The sequence below is a fragment of the Melitaea cinxia genome, chromosome 3 (assembly GCF_905220565.1).
Source record: "Melitaea cinxia chromosome 3, ilMelCinx1.1, whole genome shotgun sequence".
NCBI lineage: Eukaryota > Metazoa > Arthropoda > Insecta > Lepidoptera > Nymphalidae > Melitaea > Melitaea cinxia.
In genome coordinates this window covers 20477322-20497018 of record NC_059396.1, presented here as the reverse complement: position 1 = coordinate 20497018, position 19697 = coordinate 20477322, and the positions used below count along the sequence as shown (strand labels likewise).

At 52.9% G+C, this 19697-nt stretch overlaps 1 non-coding gene across 1 annotated transcript; it reads right to left on the bottom strand.

The window, feature by feature from the left end:
* Positions 1 to 775: 775 nt before the first annotated feature.
* LOC123669807 lies at positions 776 to 882 on the bottom strand. The gene has a single exon (XR_006745801.1). It is a non-coding gene; the product is annotated as a U6 spliceosomal RNA (small nuclear RNA).
* Between the last annotated feature and the right edge of the window lie 18815 nt (positions 883 to 19697).

The window sequence follows — 19697 nt, the reverse complement described above, 5'->3', positions numbered from 1 at the left end:
CTCGTCGCTATATCGAGTTCGCTCGCTCGACCCGTCCTCCTCTCCCCGCACCGCATCGCAGTGCCACCCCAGCGAGTGAGCCAAGCTCGAACCCGCAACTACCCCACGGGTCCGCCGGACTGCACCGACAACCGAGCAAAAGCTCAAGGGAGCCAGCACAGCCAGCCCTCCCGCAACTGGTCCGCCGGATTGCACCAGCAACCGAGCAAGCTCAAGGGAGCCAGCACAACCCGGCCAGCATACCGCGCCCCAGCGCCACAGGACGAGCGAGCCAGACCGCCCGGACCCACCCGCCCTGTCCCTCCCGGCTAGGCGAAAAGCCCCACCTCCAATGCCAGGATCGCACCGAACAACCGAGCAAGCTCCAGGGAGCCCAGCGCGACCCGGCAACCACCCTACGGCTCCGCCGAACTGCACCGACAACCGAGCCAAAGCTCCAGGGAGTCAGCACAGCCCGACTCTCACGCAACACGTCCGCCGGGTTGCACCAGCAACCGAGCAAGCTCCAGGGAGCCAGCACAACCCGGCCAGCACCCCGCGCCTCAGCGCCTCAGGGCGAGCGAGCGAACCCGCCCACCCCGTCCACCTCCCAGAGCGCCCCGGCACTCCGATGCGCTTTCGCGCCCTACCCCCTGGTTTTGGTCCGCGGGGGTCCGAAGACCCCTACCGCCTGCGTATCGCGGCAACGCAGGCGGCACTCCCCTATCCGCCAAACGGGGGACGCGCCCAGGTAGAAGACCAGGAACTCCTCCCAGACCTAGGTCTGGGGCCTGGGAAAAATGTGGAACGCTTCACGATTTTGCGTGTCATCCTTGCGCAGGGGCCATGCTAATCTTCTCTGTATCGTTCCAATTTTAGTATATGTACTGCCGAAGCGAGTACAACCTAACCTAACCTTTTTTTTTTTTTTTTTTTTTTTTTTTTTTTTTTTTTTTTTTTTTTTTTTTTTTTTTTTTTTTTTTTTTTTTTTTTTTTTTTTTTTTACGTTGGAAAATGCATTTACGCACTGACCCCGCCACCGAAAGCTCGGCAGCGGGAGTGTGGGGCTCCCGGCGGTAGGTGCAATGCCAGACTACCCACTAAAAACCAACGGTGTCCACCTTCGTCGCCCGTGCCGGGGTCGCAGGAGTCCGAATTCTTCTGCAAACCCCGGCGGCGTGCCTCGTCAGGCCCTTTCCTGTCCTCGTGGAGGAGGTGGCGCGCGGGGGACACCGCGCGCGCCTACCCGGCAGATTTTGGTCTGCCTAGCGTCTAGGGAGGGAGGCGGTTATCGTGCGCCAGCCTCCGACGCCCGGTCCTTTTGCGGCGGAGGGGGAGGTCGGTGGTGTCCTCCCTCACCCGCTCCGCCGCCTCCTTCTGCGCCATCACCCGCTCACAGTACGCGAGGACGGCGTCCCAGCACCTCTCGCTGCCGGTCATGGCAGAAATCACGGCCGGCAGCGAAAGGTCCGGCCCAACTACACTTCGGAGCTCTTCACGCTCCTCCGTCCACGCCGAACACTCTTCCAAGACGTGTTGCGCCGACTCTTCGTCACAATCCTGGCAGTGGTGGCAACGAGGAGAGGGCTCCCTCCCGGCGACCCGACACAGGTACCCCCCGAAGCAACCGTGCCCCGAGAGGACCTGCGTGGCGCGGAAGGTTAGGACGCCATGCCGTCTGTCCAACCACTGCCGAAGAACCGGCCGAACCGCATCGATCGTCCGGTGCCCCGCACTCGGACGCTCGAGCCTCACAACCCACTCCGCGATCGCGGCATCCCGCTCTCGCCTCAGGTGTTCTGCAAGCCGTGGTGCCGGACTGAGGGTCCCGGACGCCAGACTCCGACGCCGCCGGTATGACGACGCCAGAGAGACCGCGTCCAGGTCCCAGGGCAGGACTCCAGCCAGCACGCACGCTGCGTCGCCCGAGATCGTACGGTACCCGCGTACGACCCTGATCGCCATCACCCTCTGCGCGCGCCGCAGCAGGGCGATGTTCTCGCGGTCCAGGGCGTCGGACCAGACGGGGGCACCGTACATCGCCATCGCTCTCACGACGCCGGTGTAGAGCCGGCGGCAGCTCACACCGGGACCGCCGATGTTCGGCAAAAGCCACGAGAGCGAGGCTCCCACCTTCAGCAAGCGCGGGACGAGCCGCGCGAAGTGCGCCCGGAACTTCCACCGGCCGTCGAGCACGAGACCCAGGTACGTCATCGTGCCCGACAGGCCGATGCGAGTGCCTCCCACGATAAGATGGGCGTCGTGGGGAGGCGCCCTCCTCGGGCCGTGGAAGACTATTCCTTGTGCCTTGTCCAGCGCGACGACGAGGCCGAGGCGCCGGATTCGCGCCACGACCTGCGCGACGCCAGCGGTCGCCAGCACTGCCGCCTCCCGATACGTCGGTCGGCGGGCCAGCACCAGCGTGTCGTCGGCGTAGCAGACGACGCTGACGCCGCGCAGCAGCGAGCCACGCAACACCCAGTCGTATCCGATGTTCCACAGGAGTGGCCCGAGCACCGACCCCTGCGGGACACCGCACACGACTTCCTTTCTCACAAGCCGACCATCCCTTCCGGGGAAGACCACCCACCTGTCGGAGAGGTAGGCACCGACCACGCGACGCAAGTAGGTCGGCACCCCGTGGTAGCGGAGCGCCTCCCTGATGCAACCCCAGGGCAGCGTATTGAAGGCGTTGGCGATGTCGATAGACACCGCCACGACGACGTCGCCCTGGGCCACCGCTTCCTGCACCTGGGCACGGACGCACAGCACGGCATCCACGGTAGAACGGCCACTGCGGAAGCCGAACTGCACGTCCGAGAGGTCGGGTCCTCGACGCCCGAGGTGCGCCACCAGACGCGCGGCCACGACGCGCTCGAACAGTTTAGCGAGCTCGTCGAGGAGGACGATGGGGCGGTACGCCGACGGTGACTCCGCCGGCCGGCCTTCCTTCCTGAGGAGGACTAACCTGCCTGTCTTCCACCGCTGTGGAATTGTGGCTTGAGCCAGACAGGCAGAGAATAGCCCTCGAACTCGCGGCGCCAGGTGATTCAGCGCCACCGCCCACGCCCTCCCCGGAATCCCATCCGGGCCTGGAGCGACGTTCTTCCGTCGCAGCCGCGCGACTGCTTCCTCGAATTCGGACTCGCCGACCTCCGGTGCCTCCTCTCCGACGTCTGGATCCTCTCCCCGCGGTGCCATCGACGGCGGCTCGTGCTCGGCCGGCGCCGTCGGGAACAGGGCCGCGACCACCTCACGGACCACTTCGGCGTCCAGGGTCTCCGTGAGTGGAGGAGCCCAGGGACGGACCTTGTTGCGTACCCGCTTGTAGGGCATCCCCCACGGGTCGCTGTTCAGTCCGTCCAGCATTTCCTCCCTGGCCGCGGCCTGCGACTCGCCGATGGCACGACGGAGGCTGGCTTTGGCTGCCGTGTAAAGGGCGTACAGCCGCTCGCCCTCCTCCTCGTGCCGTGTCCTGTCCTGCGAAGCGGGGGGCGTCCTAAAGATGCGCCTCCTGCAGCGCGTGTACTGGCGTCGGACGGCCACGCACTCCCTGCGCAGCTGCGCTATCGCCTCCGACCACCAGTACACCTGAGCCCGCCCGGGGCGACCCCTCGACCGCGGCATGGCCGCGTCGCACGCGTCGGTCATTCTGGCCACCAGCCAGTCTGCCACCCTGTCCGGTGAACCGTCGACGCGCGGCTGACACGACGCCACTATCGCCGCTTCGTCGAGTCGCTCCCGGTCGAGACGCTTCAGCTGCCACCGAGGACCCTCCTCCGCCGGGGCGCGGCTGGAGCTTGGCGGCACCGCCGGACGAGCGGAGATCTCGAAGCGGATGTAACGATGATCCGAGAGAGTCTCCACGTCGTCCAGCACTCGCCAGTCCCGAACGCGGCGCGCGAGGCCGGGGCTAGCAAACGACACGTCCACGATCGAGCCGCCCGACCTGCGCACGCACGTGTTGGCCGTCCCGCGATTGAGGACGGTCAGGCCGGTGGCAACGAGCCACTCCTCCAGAATCGCCCCCCGCGCATCTGTGGCAGGACACCCCCACAGACGTGACTTTGCGTTGAAGTCACCGAGCACGAGCACCTCCGCCGGATAAAATCTACGCAGAATCGACTCGGTCCCGTCGAGAAACGCTTCGAACTCAGCGACCGACTTGTTCGGGGAAAAATACGCCCCGACGATGGCCACCTCCCCCAGCAGTGCCGCAACGCAACCCGAGCCCCTCACAATGTTCGTAAGGGGCGGGGCGCCCGCGGCGACCTGGGTCACGATGGCCACCACCCCGTCGCGATCGCCGATCCAACTATCCCTCGGCGGGACCGAGTACGGCTCGGCCACCACCGCCGCCCGCACGGACCACTGTACCAGGCTCTGGACGAAGAGATCCTGAGCCCTGGCACAGTGGTTCAGGTTGGCTTGGAGCACCTTAAGCGCCATTACTACAATTGGGTGTCCATTGTCACCTCCCCAGCTCTGTTGGCAGGCGGCGCGCGGGTTTTATTTTTGGTCGCTGCCTTCTTCCTCCTTCCCGCTTTATTGCGAGGGCACGCGACTAGGCTGTGCCCAGCCGGTTTTTTCTCCGCCTGGCATATGGGACAGCAAGCTTCGGCAGTACATTGCCGGCGAATGTGCCCCTCCTTGCCGCAGCGGTAGCACTGGCCGCTGCGGTCCACTCCCTTGTCGCACTTCGCTGCCACGTGCCCAACCTCGTGGCAGCGATAGCATTGTTGCGGTCTCGTCTTGAGAAGAGTCACACTCGCCGACACGAACCCGACGAGTAGGCGGCGCCCGTCGACCACTTTCTTCGCCGCCTCTACTGGCAAGCGAACCCACGCTGTCCCGATGCCGGCGAAGTTTTGCCGTACTTCGCCCACTTTTATCGATTCCTCGGCGCATCCTCCCGCCTTGGCGATCACGCCGGCCAGCTCCTGGGGAGTGACCGAGTCGTCTAACCCGGCCACCCGCAGGTCGGCGCACTTCTCCGGGCGGGTGACCGCCACGTCCTCGCCGACAACCGCCTTGATGCGCCGGGCTAGCTCCTCGGCCTTCTCCTTATTGCCGGTGCCGGGCAGCTCGAGCCTTCGCGCGCCGGTCTGAGAGACCCTATAGCGAGTCTCGACGCCCATGCTCGCTATAAGGCCGTCAGCCTTTATAGCACCGAGGACCTCCGCGTAGGTCCTCGTGCTGCCCGGCAACAGCGTTAGCTGCACCGCCGCCGATCGCGGCAATCGCAGCTTCGGCGTTTTTGGCTTCTTAGCCGGCTCACCTTTGTTCTGGGGCTGGGGCTGGTTTTTGGGCGGCCCCGCCTTTCTTCCTTTCCTCGCCACCACATTCCACCCCTCCGTCAGAGCGGCCGGAGCAGGTGGTAGGGGGCGAGGCTCGTTGGGCGCAGCGACTTGGGTAGCCGCACCCGCCTTCTTCTTCTTTTTCTTCTTTTTTTGGCCTGCCTTGGCAGGTCTCGGAGCCGGGTTCGCCGGCGGGGCCAGCGTAGTAACACTGGTCTCCGTCGGCTGAGAAGCCGGTGCCTCGACTGCTCGCACCCGCGCTTCGGGCAGGAGCCTGCCGGACGCTTCCAAGTTTCGGAATCGGGCGTCGAGCATTTTCCCGACCCCGTCCATAATTTTAGACACGAATGAGTCGTCGTCGATCTCTTTCCTGGAGCAAGAGGGGACTGGTGCAGGCGTCGCGCACAAGTCGCGCCTCAGGTCGGCCACGCCCTGCCTCAGCTCCGCAATCTCCGAGCGCAGCTGGGCGTTTTCGGCTTGAAGCCGATCATTCCCCTCCTGCAGCAGACGGATCTCATCGGTCGTCGTCCGGGTATAAAGGGTTCCTAGTACTTCGCTAAGGGCCTCAGCCGTCTCGTTATAGGCCTTTTTAAAGGTACCCTTCAGATTTTTCGACCCCTTGGTGAGCTTGATTATGGCCTCGACACACTCCTGGGCCCTCCTGTGCAGGTCCAGTGTCGAGCAGCCTTCAGCCGGGCACGCTCCTCCTATGCTCGTCGCGGATCGCGTCGCCCTTACTTGGCGCGTGATTTCGACCGCCTCGCTCTCCGCTTCGAGCTCGAGCTCTCGCTCACACTGTTTAATGTATTCGGCCTTGGCTTTGGCGAGACCGACGTACTTCCCGGTCGTGGGCGGTCTACCACGACCTCTTCGCGCTGTGTGCACCTTGCCCGACACACAGTCACTTTCGTCCGATGCGCAGTCATTGTCACTACGACGCTTGCGCTTCCAAAGGCGGCCTTTGCGCGACGAGTCCGAGTCGTGAGACGACCTGGACCGCATGTCCGCGTCTGAGCCTTCGTCGACTACCGTAACGACGCCCGTCTCGGGCCTCTCCTCTACTCCGCCCTTCTCGGGCCTCTCGTCATCTCCTCCACTAACGTCAAAAGAAGTTTTTTTATTTTTATTAAGTTCCATAACTGTTCCCACGAGTAAGGGGGAAAAGGTGGTCAGCCCGAGGTAACACCCCCTGTACCTGGGCAAGCCTCGCGTAACCCCACTCTGGCCTCGGCGGGGCTGCAGAGCAGGGGATCGCAGTAGAGACTGAACTACCCATCAGCCATGCATCCCCTCGCGCTGCGTCGCCGCTTGGGATTCGGGGTAATTTTTTATAGAGGTTTTCTTCCTCGCGGTCCGGCCGGTTAAGGCAAGACCCTCGGTCCCGTTCGTAGCCGCGAGACATGACCACGACACCACAAACGGGATTACGATAATAGGACGGTGAGCGAACAGGACTCCTGCCCACTCTGTCCGACGGCGGGGTAAGCGCACGCCGAACCCATCCACCCCCCCGTGGTGACACAGTGCGCGAGCGCTGTGCCACCTGATGCGCTCACGGGACAACTCTAATGTAGAGCGCCGGAATGCATCCCCACACGCGTCGGTCGTCAGCCGCGACGGGCAGCAGTGCCGCGATTGTGATACTGCTGCCCGTCCCGTTGCCCAGGGTGCACCACGAGGAGGTCACCGACAAGCACCCCAACCTAACCTTTTTTTTTTTTTTTTTTTTTTTTTACGTGTGGAAAATCCTTCATGGACACCCTCCGGTTGGGGGGGCTCGGAGGGGAGTCAGACTCTTACTGAACAAAAACCACACGTGTGTTCCGCCTATGCGCTTGTGGCGAGATCGCGAGGACACAAAGCTCTTTCGCGATCCCGCCGGCGCCTGCCCAGACTAGGGCCCGTCGTCGTCGCCGCAAAAGCGACAGCGACCCGAGAGAGGATCCCTTGAACACATAAGATCGCCTCTCTCCGTCCTCCTCGGGATCGTGCGATGCGGTCGATAGATCCCCCGACCTATCGCCCGCTGATCCAAACTACGGGGGCGGCGGCTGCAGGTTGGCCAGGTAGGCCCTGCGCCGCCGACCGCGTCTACCGCGACGAGACGGAAGCGAGTTCGGATCCCGTTCCCGCTCCCGCTCCGCCGCCTCCTTCCGCAGCATCACGGCGCTGCAGAAGGAGGAGACGGCGCTCCAGTTCTCCTCGCTGCCGACCATGGCCGAGACCACGGCCGGCAGCGAGAGATCCGCTCCGATGGCCGCCGACAGGGCGGCGCGCTCTTCGCACCACGCCGGGCAGACCGCGCGCGTGTGCTCCGCCGTGTCCTCGGCGCCGGCGTCGCAATGGTGACATTCCGACGTCGGCTCCCGCCCCAGCGCTCGGCACAGATAGCGACCGAAGCAGCCGTGCCCGGTCAGCATCTGCGCCAAGTGGAACGACATCGCACCGTGTCGCCTATCGACCCAGCCGCGCAGAACGGGCCGAATCGCCGCCACCAGCCCCCGACTCGTAATTACGTTCGGGTCCTCGAGATTCTCCGACCACTTCCGGAAGAGGCCGTCGCGAGCTTCTCTCCTCCATACCCCAACCTAACCTAACCTAACCTAACCTAACCTAACCTAACCTAACCTAACCTAACCTAACCTAACCTAACCTTTTTTTTTTTTTTTTTTTTTTTTTTTTTTTTTTTTTTTTTTTTTTTTTTTTTTTTTTTTTTTTACGCTGGAAAATGCATTTACGCACCCCCGCCACCCGAAGGCGACGGAAGTCTGAGACTCCCGGCGGAAAGTGCAATGCTGGACTACTCAGTAAAAACCAGCGGTGCCCTCGTCGTCCTAGTGGGGCGCCACGGTACCACTAATAAGTATTGTCCGTGACGCCCCGGACGGTGGGCCAGCCTGCGGGTGCAGGACAGGCCGCCTCCGATTGTAGAGCGCTCCCAGGCACCGAGAGCGCTCCCACGTCTCGCGCGTGCGGTCTCAAGCCGGCCGAAGGTCTTACTGTCCCTCCAGCCGGCCACCCCACGCAGGGGACGCTCAACCAGACCAGTCTACCGTCTGCAGAATGGGGACACATGTCCAGGAGCGTCCCCTCTCCAAGCCAGGCAGGCCTGACCTCCAACGCCGGAAAATAGCGTTGGGGGCCAGGACCGCCCGTCCTCCAACGCCGGATCGCACCGAGCAACCTAGTTGTATTCCAGGGTGCGCAGCGCGACCCCGCAACTACCCCACGGGTCCGCCGGACTGCACTGATAACCGAGCTAAAAGCTCCAGGGAGCCAGCACAGCCCGGCCCTCACGCATCCGGTCTGCCGGATTGCACCAGCAACCGAGCAAAGCTCCAGGGAGCCAGCACAACCCGGCCAGCACACCGCGCCCCTGCGCTACAGAACGGGCGAGCCAGGCCCCCCGGACCCACCCGTCCTGCCCCTCCCGGCTAGGCAAAAGCCTCACCTCCAACGCCGGATCGCACCGAGCAACCGAGCAAGCTCCAGGGAGCCCAGCGCGACCCCGCAACTACCCCACGGGTCCGCCGGACTGCACTGATAACCGAGCTAAAAGCTCCAGGGAGCCAGCACAGCCCGGCCCTCACGCAACTGGTCTGCCGGATTGCACCAGCAACCGAGCAAGCTCCAGGGAGCCAGTACAACCCAGCCAGCACACCGCACACCGCGCCTTAGCGCTACAGGGCGGGCGAGCCCACGGCTAACCCGCCCACCCCGTCCACCGTGTGGGGGAAGGAAAAACCCGCCCCCACGTCTCCGCGCCATCTCAGCGCCACACACACAGCCGCACCTCCGTGCCAACACACCTGCGCTCACAGGTCCACTCTGATAACCAGAGTGGTACCCGGAGCGCATCGTCTGGTTTTGGTCCACGGGGGTCCGAGGACCCCGACCGCCCGCAGTCGTGAAACCGCAGGCGGCTTCCCCTATCCGCCACCCGGGGGACGCGCCCAGTAGAAGTCCAGCAACTCCTCCCCTTGGAGCCCAGGTCCCAGACCTAAGTCTGGGGCCTGGGCTCCAAAGGCCTGGGAACCTAACCTAACCTAACCTAACCTAACCTAACCTAACCTAACCTAACCTAACCTAACCTAACCTAACCTAACCTAACCTAACCTAACCTAACCAGTCTGCAGCGAACGCTCGCCCCGTGAGCATCGTTTCCGCGTCGCTCCGATCAAAAAATTCCCAATAACCGCGAAACTGTGCTCTAAAAATCTGTGTAATACATCAAAAGTTGCGCGCTGCCGCCAGCTATCTACTGGTGGTTTTAGAACTCAAATAAGTGAAAAACTCAATTTTTTACAGCTATTTTTGTGTTTTCTTTAATATAAAACAGTCAAAATTTACATAGTGTTCCATTAAAAAAAAAAAATTCATTACTCAGTCAGTTATCAATATTTTTTTAAAGTATTAGTATCAGTGCATTCAGGACATCCTCCCCTTCAAACTGATGTGTAACACTTTATAATTCAGTTAAATTTAATACAGGAAAAAAGTGTTACAAACTTAAGTGCGCGACGAAACGCCCTTTTTATAAGACTTAAGTGCGTACGCCGACGAATCTAAAGCGACGACCCTAATTTTTTTTCCCACCAATAAGTGCTCCAAAGTGACCTCCTACCGTGTGCAAATTTTTAAATTTTTTCTCGAACTGTAAGTATTTCTTTTCGACCAAAAACCATAACGTGGTAAAGGTAGCCGTTGCCGCTATCTCCGAGGGTGTTGGTGCCACGGCTACCTACCATACACCGAAAGACTCTTAGTGACCTATTAAATCACCCTAATCAAAAATATTGAGGAAAATTGGAACAATTCAGCTATAATTGTGATTACAAACTTAGTGTCATACTACAAAACTGTATTATGTACTTTGCTAGTGATCTAGATTAAAATTTCCAGCGAGGACCTATAGTTTTTATCATATTCAGTGTTAAAGTGTATTAGTAAGAACAAAACTAAGCAAAATTCAGATTTTTTCATTTATAAATTTAGAAGATATTCACTTCCACTCAGAAGTTACTACTGCAGCACTAAGTTTGTGAGCAGAAAAACGCCACGCCCTAACTTTAGATCCTTTATTACTCCATAGTCCTTCACCCTACTTACACCCCCTTCAGTAGCAAACCTTTTTGGACCTCCCTTCTCCTTTTCCGCTACTTTTTATCCCGCAATTCCCACAGGAAAAAAAAGCTCAATATTTACGTTTACGTAAATATTGAGTAAAACTATAGAAACCTTAAAAATTCCATTACTCCTGATCCTCCCAACCGATTTTCACGCGGTTTTCACCTTATCCACTCCTTTTACATCCTTCATCCCATCCAATAGAAATCTCACCCCCGCCCCCCCTCCCCCCCCCCCAAAATTTCCACTTTCTCCAAATTTTCTTTCTTCACCTACTTCCCTAGGTTACACTTACCCCCTCTCTATATTTAGTTTTCGTGGAAACCCAACGACTTAGACACAATAGACCTATCAAAATTTTGTTTAAACACATAACTAATTTGTTTTCTTTCATAATAGGTTTAAAAATTCTTATAAAATTACAAGTCACTCATTCACCTAAATTTTAATAAAAACCGTTTTAATTCTTTAATTCCTTTAATATAAATCCGATAAATTCGCGGTTTTCACGACTACTACTTATTTTACCCCTACTACCCCATCCAACCAAAAACCACCCTCACCCCCCCCCCCCCCCCCCAAAACCTTCGATTTTCCCGGATTTTCTTGCGCCAACGGCTTCTCCGTTGGCCTTTTACCCTTATCCCAAATTTTCATCCTCCTGCCTCACAAGGGGACTACAATAATCCTGTTTCAATATATATTATTTAAACTCATAACTTCTTTATATAGATAATCGGATTTTCTTGTTCTAAAAATAGAATTCTTTAATATTTTATTAAGGAAATATTAAAGAATTCTATTAATTGCTATAACTCAGCCATTTCTCAACCGATTTGGCTGCGGTTTCCACCTTTGACACCTACTTCACCCCCTTTACACAACCCACCCCTTCACCACCCCCTACCCCCCCCCCCAAAAATTTTATTTTTTTTTTTTTTTTTAAAATTCTTTATCTATCTTTTAGTTTCACCATTTCTACAAAACCCACCCCCTACCACCCCCCCCCCCCCACACCCCCACCACTAAAAATTTTTTATTATATTTTCTCCTTTTCTCTACAGTAACCGCACACACCTAGCACCCCCCCTTCTTCACAACCCCCCCCCCCCCCCCCAAATTTTTTTTTATTGTTCCGATTTCTTATACCTTACATTTGACTTAGTTTTACCTCACCCTGACACCATCCCCCTTCCCCCGTCATGGCTGCCCCCGCGGGGAAAAAAGATAAAACGAGCAAGAAGCTTCCATACCTGGGCTCCGACGTTCGAAGCGAGGCCAGCTTCCGCACAATTATCGAACAGCTAACCGAGACAATATGTCACGCTGTCCGTGAGGGCAAAAGCGTGACTTCGGTCAATAAGGACCTCATACAGTGCGCCGCCCAGGAGATTCGCGTGGCTTGCGAGACCTACCTCGAAATAAACATAGCAGAACAGGAGAAATATGACCCCACTTTCAACTCGCCTATGTGTTATAAAAATGTCGTTACCGATCTGACTCAATTAGTTAAGGATGAGGTCTCCAAGCTGCGCGAAGAGATCAAGGCCGAACACTCTGCGACTTCCAAAAATATTATTTCGACATATGCATCTATCGCCGGACGCCAAGCCCAGCCCAGGGACCTGCCTGGCCCTACCGCTCGACCTTCCCCGGTGGTCAAAGCCGCCTCTACCACACCGCCGAACACGAAACCAGCAATCGTCGTCGCCTCTAAAACTCCGGCCTCCTCCCGAGAGGAAACATTCAGAAACCTGAAATCTACAATATCCTTTCGTGAAACTAATTACGCTCCGGCCAAGGTAGCCCCACTATCTAAAAATAAACTTCGCATCGAGTTCGACACGGAGCGCGACCGCGACGATGCCCTACAACGTATTAAAGCGGCTAACGACGCCAAAGTCTCCGCTGAGGTGGCTAGCCGCCTCAAGCCTATGATTATTCTGAAGGGTGTGTCCTGCGACGTCGCCGTTGAGGAGCTTACGGACATTATTATGCGACAAAACCCCGAGCTAAGTGAATTCGACTCCTCATATATTAAATATAAATTTAAAAGGGATAACAGAAACCCATTACTCTACAACGCCGTTTTCATAACACACCCTACAGCCTTCCGCACCTTACTGTCCCTCGATCGTGTGCGCGTTGATTATCAGCGCGTACACATCGAAGAATTCAGTCCCTTTTTACAGTGCCACAAGTGCCTGCAGTTCGGGCACACTGCCACCCACTGTAAGTCCTCTTCCACGCGGTGCGCGCACTGCGCGGAAGATGGACATATCCATAAAGAATGCCGACACAACACCTCCGTCTCTGTTGACGGCTCAACTGTCGCAGAGACCGGCACCTACAAATGCTTCAACTGTGTGTCTCATAATATCAAGTTCAATAACAAACACCCTACAGAACACAAAGCCACCTCTACCACTTGCCCTATTGTGCGTTCCATGCGTAACAAGACAAGGCAAAACATAGACTACGGAACTGCTCCGACACCCTCACTTAACAGTGCGGCACGGGCAGCTCCGTAAGTCCTAAATTGTTCGTCTTGTCTTGCTTCCCATTTGTACATTTTACACACCACACTCTCTTCGGCACACCGCTCTCTCTCTCTTTAGAGATAAGGCACTCGACCTCCTGAATTCCTATTTGAATAATAGAATACAGAGGGTTGATATAAATGGTAAGAGATCTCCTGGGGCTCCTCTGGATATGGGGGTTCCACAGGGCTCTATCCTTGGCCCATTTCTCTTCCTTATTTACATAAATGATTTGCCATTTTTTGTACAGGACAAGCATGAGATAGTATTGTTCGCTGATGACACTTCACTTATTTTTAAGGTGAAACGTAATTTACTTATATACGACGATGTAAACGATGCTCTCTCAAAGGTTGTCTACTGGTTTGATTCAAATAATTTATTATTAAATAAAAAAAAAACAAAATTAATAAAATTCACGACACCTAATGTTAAACTTGTTGATAATGGTGTAGAATTGGGAGGAGAGATGTTAAAACCGGTGGAGTCCACTAAATTCCTAGGCATCACTATAGATTCGAAATTGCGGTGGGATCTTCATATTGAGGGGATAGCGAATAGGCTCAGCTCTGCAGCGTTCGCGGTTAAAAAAATTAGACTTATTACTGACGTAGATACAGCTCGCGTAGTATATTTTAGTTATTTCCATAGCATTATGTCATATGGAATCTTATTATGGGGAAATGCAGCTACTGTCAATACTATTTTTGTCCTGCAGAAAAGAGCTATTCGTGCAATTTATAGTTTAGGCCCTAGAGTATCATTAAGAGATAAGTTTAAAGAAATAAAAATATTGACTGTTGCTTCTCAATATGTGTACGAAAATGTTATGTATGTTCATAAAAATATACACGAATTTCCCAGGAATTGCGACATGCATAGCATTAATACTAGGAACAAACATAAACTTGCAGTGCCTGTAACTCGCTTACGCCGAGTCAGTAATTCCTTTTATGGACAATGTATACGCTTATACAACAGGCTCCCAGAAAACGTTCAAAAAGCTTCTATTGCTAAATTTAAAAAAATTGTGAAAAAACGATTGTGTAGTAAAGGATATTATTCGATTAATGATTTTCTAGAAGACAGTACGCCTTGGGAATGATGTGATCGCTTCCAGGCTATTTCAACTTATAAAATTATTGTTCAATTCGATTTGCTTTGGGAAAAAAAAAAAAAAAACATTACTGTAAAAAAAAAAAAATATGATATTAGTCCCGCTGAGTTTCTTCCGCCAGTTCTTCTCAGGTCAGAGGCTTCTTCTTTCCGAACTGGTAGTAGACTCATGACGTTCAGTAAGAAATTGTAATAATTTTATGCTGAATAAAATATTTTGAATTTGAATTTGAATTTGAACTTCCCACGAACTGCAGGTACCCGTTTACACCACTCTTCAACTTATATCGCTCAGACTCCTTTTACATTTATATATATTTCTATACTTACTCTTACATATATATTATCTATTTTCTTAACATTTATATACATAATTACTTTATACACTTATACAATCACAGTAACCACCTTAACTCTATTTTTCACACTCATGCATAACTCTCCACGTACTTTCGCTCAGCTCGGGATTTTTCTTTTTTTTTGTTACTTTTACTTATACTTTCATTATTTCAACGCGGCGACGCCTCAGGATTCACCCACCAAGGCTTCGCGGGAGTGCTCCGAGTCGAACTTGACTGCACCTTTAATTTATTAATTTATAACCTTGTCTTAAGATCAATACTTATGCTATGATTGTTGTTCTTCATTTTTATTACTTTTTCTCTTTTCACTTTATTTTATTTTATCAATTATATAGAATACATACTAAATATACTAGTTTTTAAGATAGCTTTTGTGCACTAGTTTTTAAGATTACTTAATATATTATATAGTATTATATTAAAAAAAAAAAAAAAAAAAAAAAAAAAAAAAAAAAAAAAAAAAAAAAAAAAAAAACTGTTAATCAATAAAAAACATAAATATATAATCAAAAAAGATCAATATACTCATAATAAAAAAAAAAAAAAAAAAAAAAAAAAAAAAACCATATATACTTTACTACCTTAGCTTAAGTTCATTTTGTTTATAATCTCCATCTCTTGTATATCTCATTTTATAATCACTTGTTAATTCATCATTTCATCACTTTGGGCCGGGCGTAAGGGTTACTCGGAATTGTAATATGGCCTTAACCCTTTGCCCACTCAGCCCACACATCATCATCTCCATCATTCGCTCTGCATGGTCTGTAGGGGATTGAACAATTGTATCAAATCGCAAGTTCTGCCCCCCTGCACCCATGCAGCGCTCCATTTCAAGTCTCCACTGGGGCTACAACTTACATATTTAATTTGTCTATTATTATCGATTTTTATACTATTATCAAGACTATTTCTATTACTGGCCGGAGCGTATTCATCTTACTCACTTATTACTATGTCTCATGTCATTCATCCTCGAAATAAAGAACCCAATTGTTTACCAACTTATTTTAAAAAAAAAACCTAACCTAACCTAACCTAACCTAACCTAACCTAACCTAACCTAACCTAACCTAACCTAACCTAACCTAACCTAACCTAACCTAACCTAACCTAACCTAACCTAACCTAACCTAACCTAACCTAACCTAACCTAACCTAACCTAACCTAACCTAACCTAACCTAACCTAACCTAACCTAACCTAACCTAACCTAACCTAACCTAACCTAACCTAACCTAACCTAACCTAACCTAACCTAACCTAACCTAACCTAACCTTTTTTTTTTTTTTTTTTTTTTTTTTTACGCTGGAAAATGCATTTACGCACCCCCGCCACCCGAAGGTGACGGAAGTCTGAGACTCCCGGCGGAAAGTGCAATGCCGGACTACTCAGTAAAAACCAGCGGTGCCCTCGTCGTCCTGGTGGGGCGCCACGGGACCACTTAAAAGTATGCGCCATGACGCCCCGGACGGTGGGCCAGCCTGCGAGTGCAGGACAGGCCGCCTCCGATTGTAGAGCGCTCCCAGGCACCGAGAGCGCTCCCACGTCTCGCGCGTGCGGTCTCAAGCCGGCCGAAGGTCTTACTGTCCCTCCAGCCGGCCACCCCACGCAGGGGACGCTCAACCAGACCAGTCTACCGTCTGCAGAATGGGGACACATGTCCAGGAGCTTCCCCTCTCCAAGCCAGGCAGGCCTGACCTCCAACGCCGGAAAATAGCGTTGGGGGCCAGGACCGCCCGACCTCCAACGCCGGATCGCACCGAGCAACCGAGCAAGCTCCAGGGAGCCCAGCGCGACCCCGCAACTACCCCACGGGTCCGCCGGACTGCACTGATAACCGAGCTAAAAGCTCCAGGGAGCCAGCACAGCCCGGCCCTCACGCATCCGGTCTGCCGGATTGCACCAGCAACCGAGCAAAGCTCCAGGGAGCCAGCACAACCCGGCCAGCACACCGCGCCCCTGCGCTACAGGACGGGCGAGCCAGGCCCCCCGGACCCACCCGTCCTGCCCCTCCCGGCTAGGCAAAAGCCTCACCTCCAACGCCGGATCGCACCGAACAACCGAGCAAGCTCCAGGGAGCCCAGCGCGACCCGGCAACTACCCCACGGGTCCGCCGAACTGCACCGACAACCGAGCCAAAGCTCCAGGGAGCCAGCACAGTCCGGCCCTCACGCAACTGGTCTGCCGGATTGCACCAGCAACCGAGCAAGCTCCAGGGAGCCAGTACAACCCAGCCAGCACACCGCACACCGCGCCTTAGCGCTACAGGGCGGGCGAGTCCACGGCTAACCCGCCCACCCCGTCCACCGTGTGGGGGAAGGAAAAAACCCGCCCCCACGTCTCCGCGCCGTCTCAGCGCCACGCACACCTCCGCGCCTCCGCGCCAACACACCCGCGCTCACAGGACCAGAACGGCACCTGAGTGCCGCTCCGGTCCCGGTAGCGCCTCGTCTGGTTTTGGTCCGCGGGGGTCCGAAGACCCCTACCGCCCGCAGTCGTGAAACCGCAGGCGGCTTCCCCTATCCGCCACCCGGGGGACGCGCCCAGTAGAAGTCCAGCAACTCCTCCCCTTGGAGCCCAGGTCCCGGACCTAAGTCCGGGGCCTGGGCTCCAAAGGCCTGGGAACCTAACCTAACCTAACCTAACCTAACCTAACCTAACCTAACCTAACCTAACCTAACCTAACCTAACCTAACCTAACCTAACCTAACCTAACCTAACCTAACCCAGTAGCGCCCCGCCCGCCACCGAGAACGGTCGATTTTACACGTGCTCCGCAAATTTTTAATGTTTAAAATTCAATTAAAGTGGTTTTTTCGCATCGTAGAACAGAGTGCCGGGTATCAAAAGTTGCGTCTCGACGCGCCCCATCCGGTGGTGTAATTTGTTTCTCTGGAAAACTCTTATAAGTGACGGAAAAGTGGAAAAAAAAAAAAAAAAAAAAAAAAAAAAAAAAAAAAAACCGGTAAAAAATTAGTAAACACGTGCAAAAAAAAAAAAAAAAAAAAAAAAAAAACCGCACAATCATAACTTTGTGATATTAATAAACCAGTAAATTTTTGACTGTTCGTGACGATCTATGCATCGAAAGTTGTGTGGAGCTGTGTTTTAAATACTGTTCAAAAAAAAAAAAAAAAAAAAAAAAAAAAAATTCAGTGCAAAACAATAAGATAAGAAAGTGTTATAAGTGAAAAAAAAAAAAAAAAAAAAAAAAAAAAAAAAAAAAAAAAAAAAAAAAAAAAAAAAAAAACTGCAAAATAGCTGCAACCATAAACTTGTATCGAGAACGCTGCGGAAAAGAGATCGACAACCCATAGGTTTTTATGCATCATCTGAAGGGTCTTATTTAGACCTTTCTTTTGACACCACGTTTGGATTTTTCTCGCGCCTGAGCGCTGAGAAAAAGGCGAAAAACCAGTTGTCACGTTTCCACGTGCCCCCACTTCCTGAGGCGCGAGGGGGAGGCGTGACACTGCAAACGACGCGGCGCGGCGACGCGGTTACAACGGCGGTTTCAGCTCTTCAAAACGTTAAGTATTTCCGAAGATATCCAATTTTGAATATTTCGTCACTTTTTAGTCAAGTTTTATTCCAAAAGTAAAGCGACGACCCCCCCAAAATTTTATTAAATATAAATTGTCTCAATTAGGCCTAAGTACATACAAAATTTCAGAATTTTTGGATCAGTAGTTTTTGAATTATTAATTTTTGAAGTTAAGGGTGAGCACGAGGGGGTGCTCCCCGCGGTTGGATATCGTCGGAAGTGTTCTCATAAGTTAGGAATAAGTGTAAATAGTAGCCTTAATTTTTTGCAGAATTTTCATATCATTTTTTACAAATTTTTTATTAATTTAAGCGTTAAAATTGTAGTTTTTTTTCACCCCCAAAAATCGGGGGTTGGTTTTAAAATTTTATTTTTAGTATATTTGTGTAGACCTTAAAAAGACCTTTAATTTGACACCAAACACGGGTCGTTTCGGGCAACGGGGGCCGAAATAAGTAATATTAAATTTCTTGGCGGCCATATTGGTCGCCATTTTGGAAAACTTTAAACGGTCATAACTCCGGTGATATTGATCACATTGACTCGGGGTTTTCGACGGAGTCACTGTCAGGTTGGGACCTGTGGCTGGAGATACTAAGTGGCTCTACGTAGAGTCAACCTCCCGATCCCGTTTCTCGGACCGGGAGTGGACGGAGCAGCTCGGGGCCAGCACGGAGAGCCGTCGCACGGGTTTCTGCGATCAGCGGTTCCCGAAATATCTAATTTCTGTTTTTTCAAGAAGTAGTTCGGGCCTTAGGTGCCGATAAAGAACGAAATTAGAAGATAGGATATCTCGGGAACCGCTGGTCGTAGAGCGACGCGGTTTTCGGTGCTGACCTTCCCTCACCGAGGGCTACCAAATTAATTATATCCGACGACTCTACGTAGAGTCACTGACCAAAAAGTCGAGTTTTCTCGCTTTTTGTTAGTTTGTAAGTTAGATTAGATAGTTTAAGGACCCAGGCATATTTGCCTGATTTATACTGATATATAGGAACAGTCTCTAGCTTTTTTTACAACCGCTATTGCGGGATCTATACACCTGACAAATTTTAAATTTAATTATATAAATTTATTCGACTCTGTTCCTTTTTAACTGTTAACGCGACCCCCATTAAAATGATGACTCCTAGGACCCCACCAAAACAACAAGAGGTGATTAATTCACCCGTACCCTCTCCCTCCCCCAAAGGACTCAAAAAGTCGGTCCGGACTAGTATCGAGATCATAGAACAGGTCACCAAAGATTCTGCTCTCGAAAAACCACAGGGTGCGCCAACCACATCGAAGCCTAAAGTGCAAATAGCCCGGAAAGCGGCACATAGCCCTAAGGAAGGGGGTGAAACGCGGGCATGCACATCAGTAGCGACCACCTCAAGGAGAAAAGCGCAGGTTGCTTTTGATATTTCCCCCGGAAGGCCAAACAAATTTACCCAACAAAAGCCGGATAAAAGGGGACCGGCTGCCGGGGAATCGAATGAGCGAAAAACCCTTGACGCGGGGAATAGCCCTAGGGAGGAGGGAGAAGTCCAGGTACACGCATCCACTGAGACCAACATAGATAACCGAGAGCGGACAGCGACCGAGCAAGCGACTAAAATAAGAAGCGCTGTCCACAACTCCAGAAACTTAAAAACCGAATATAAAAATGACATATTAGGAGCGCTAAAAATTCTTGAGAAGATAGTGGCTGACTCCGAGGCTGAACTCAGAACCGAGAGGGCACGA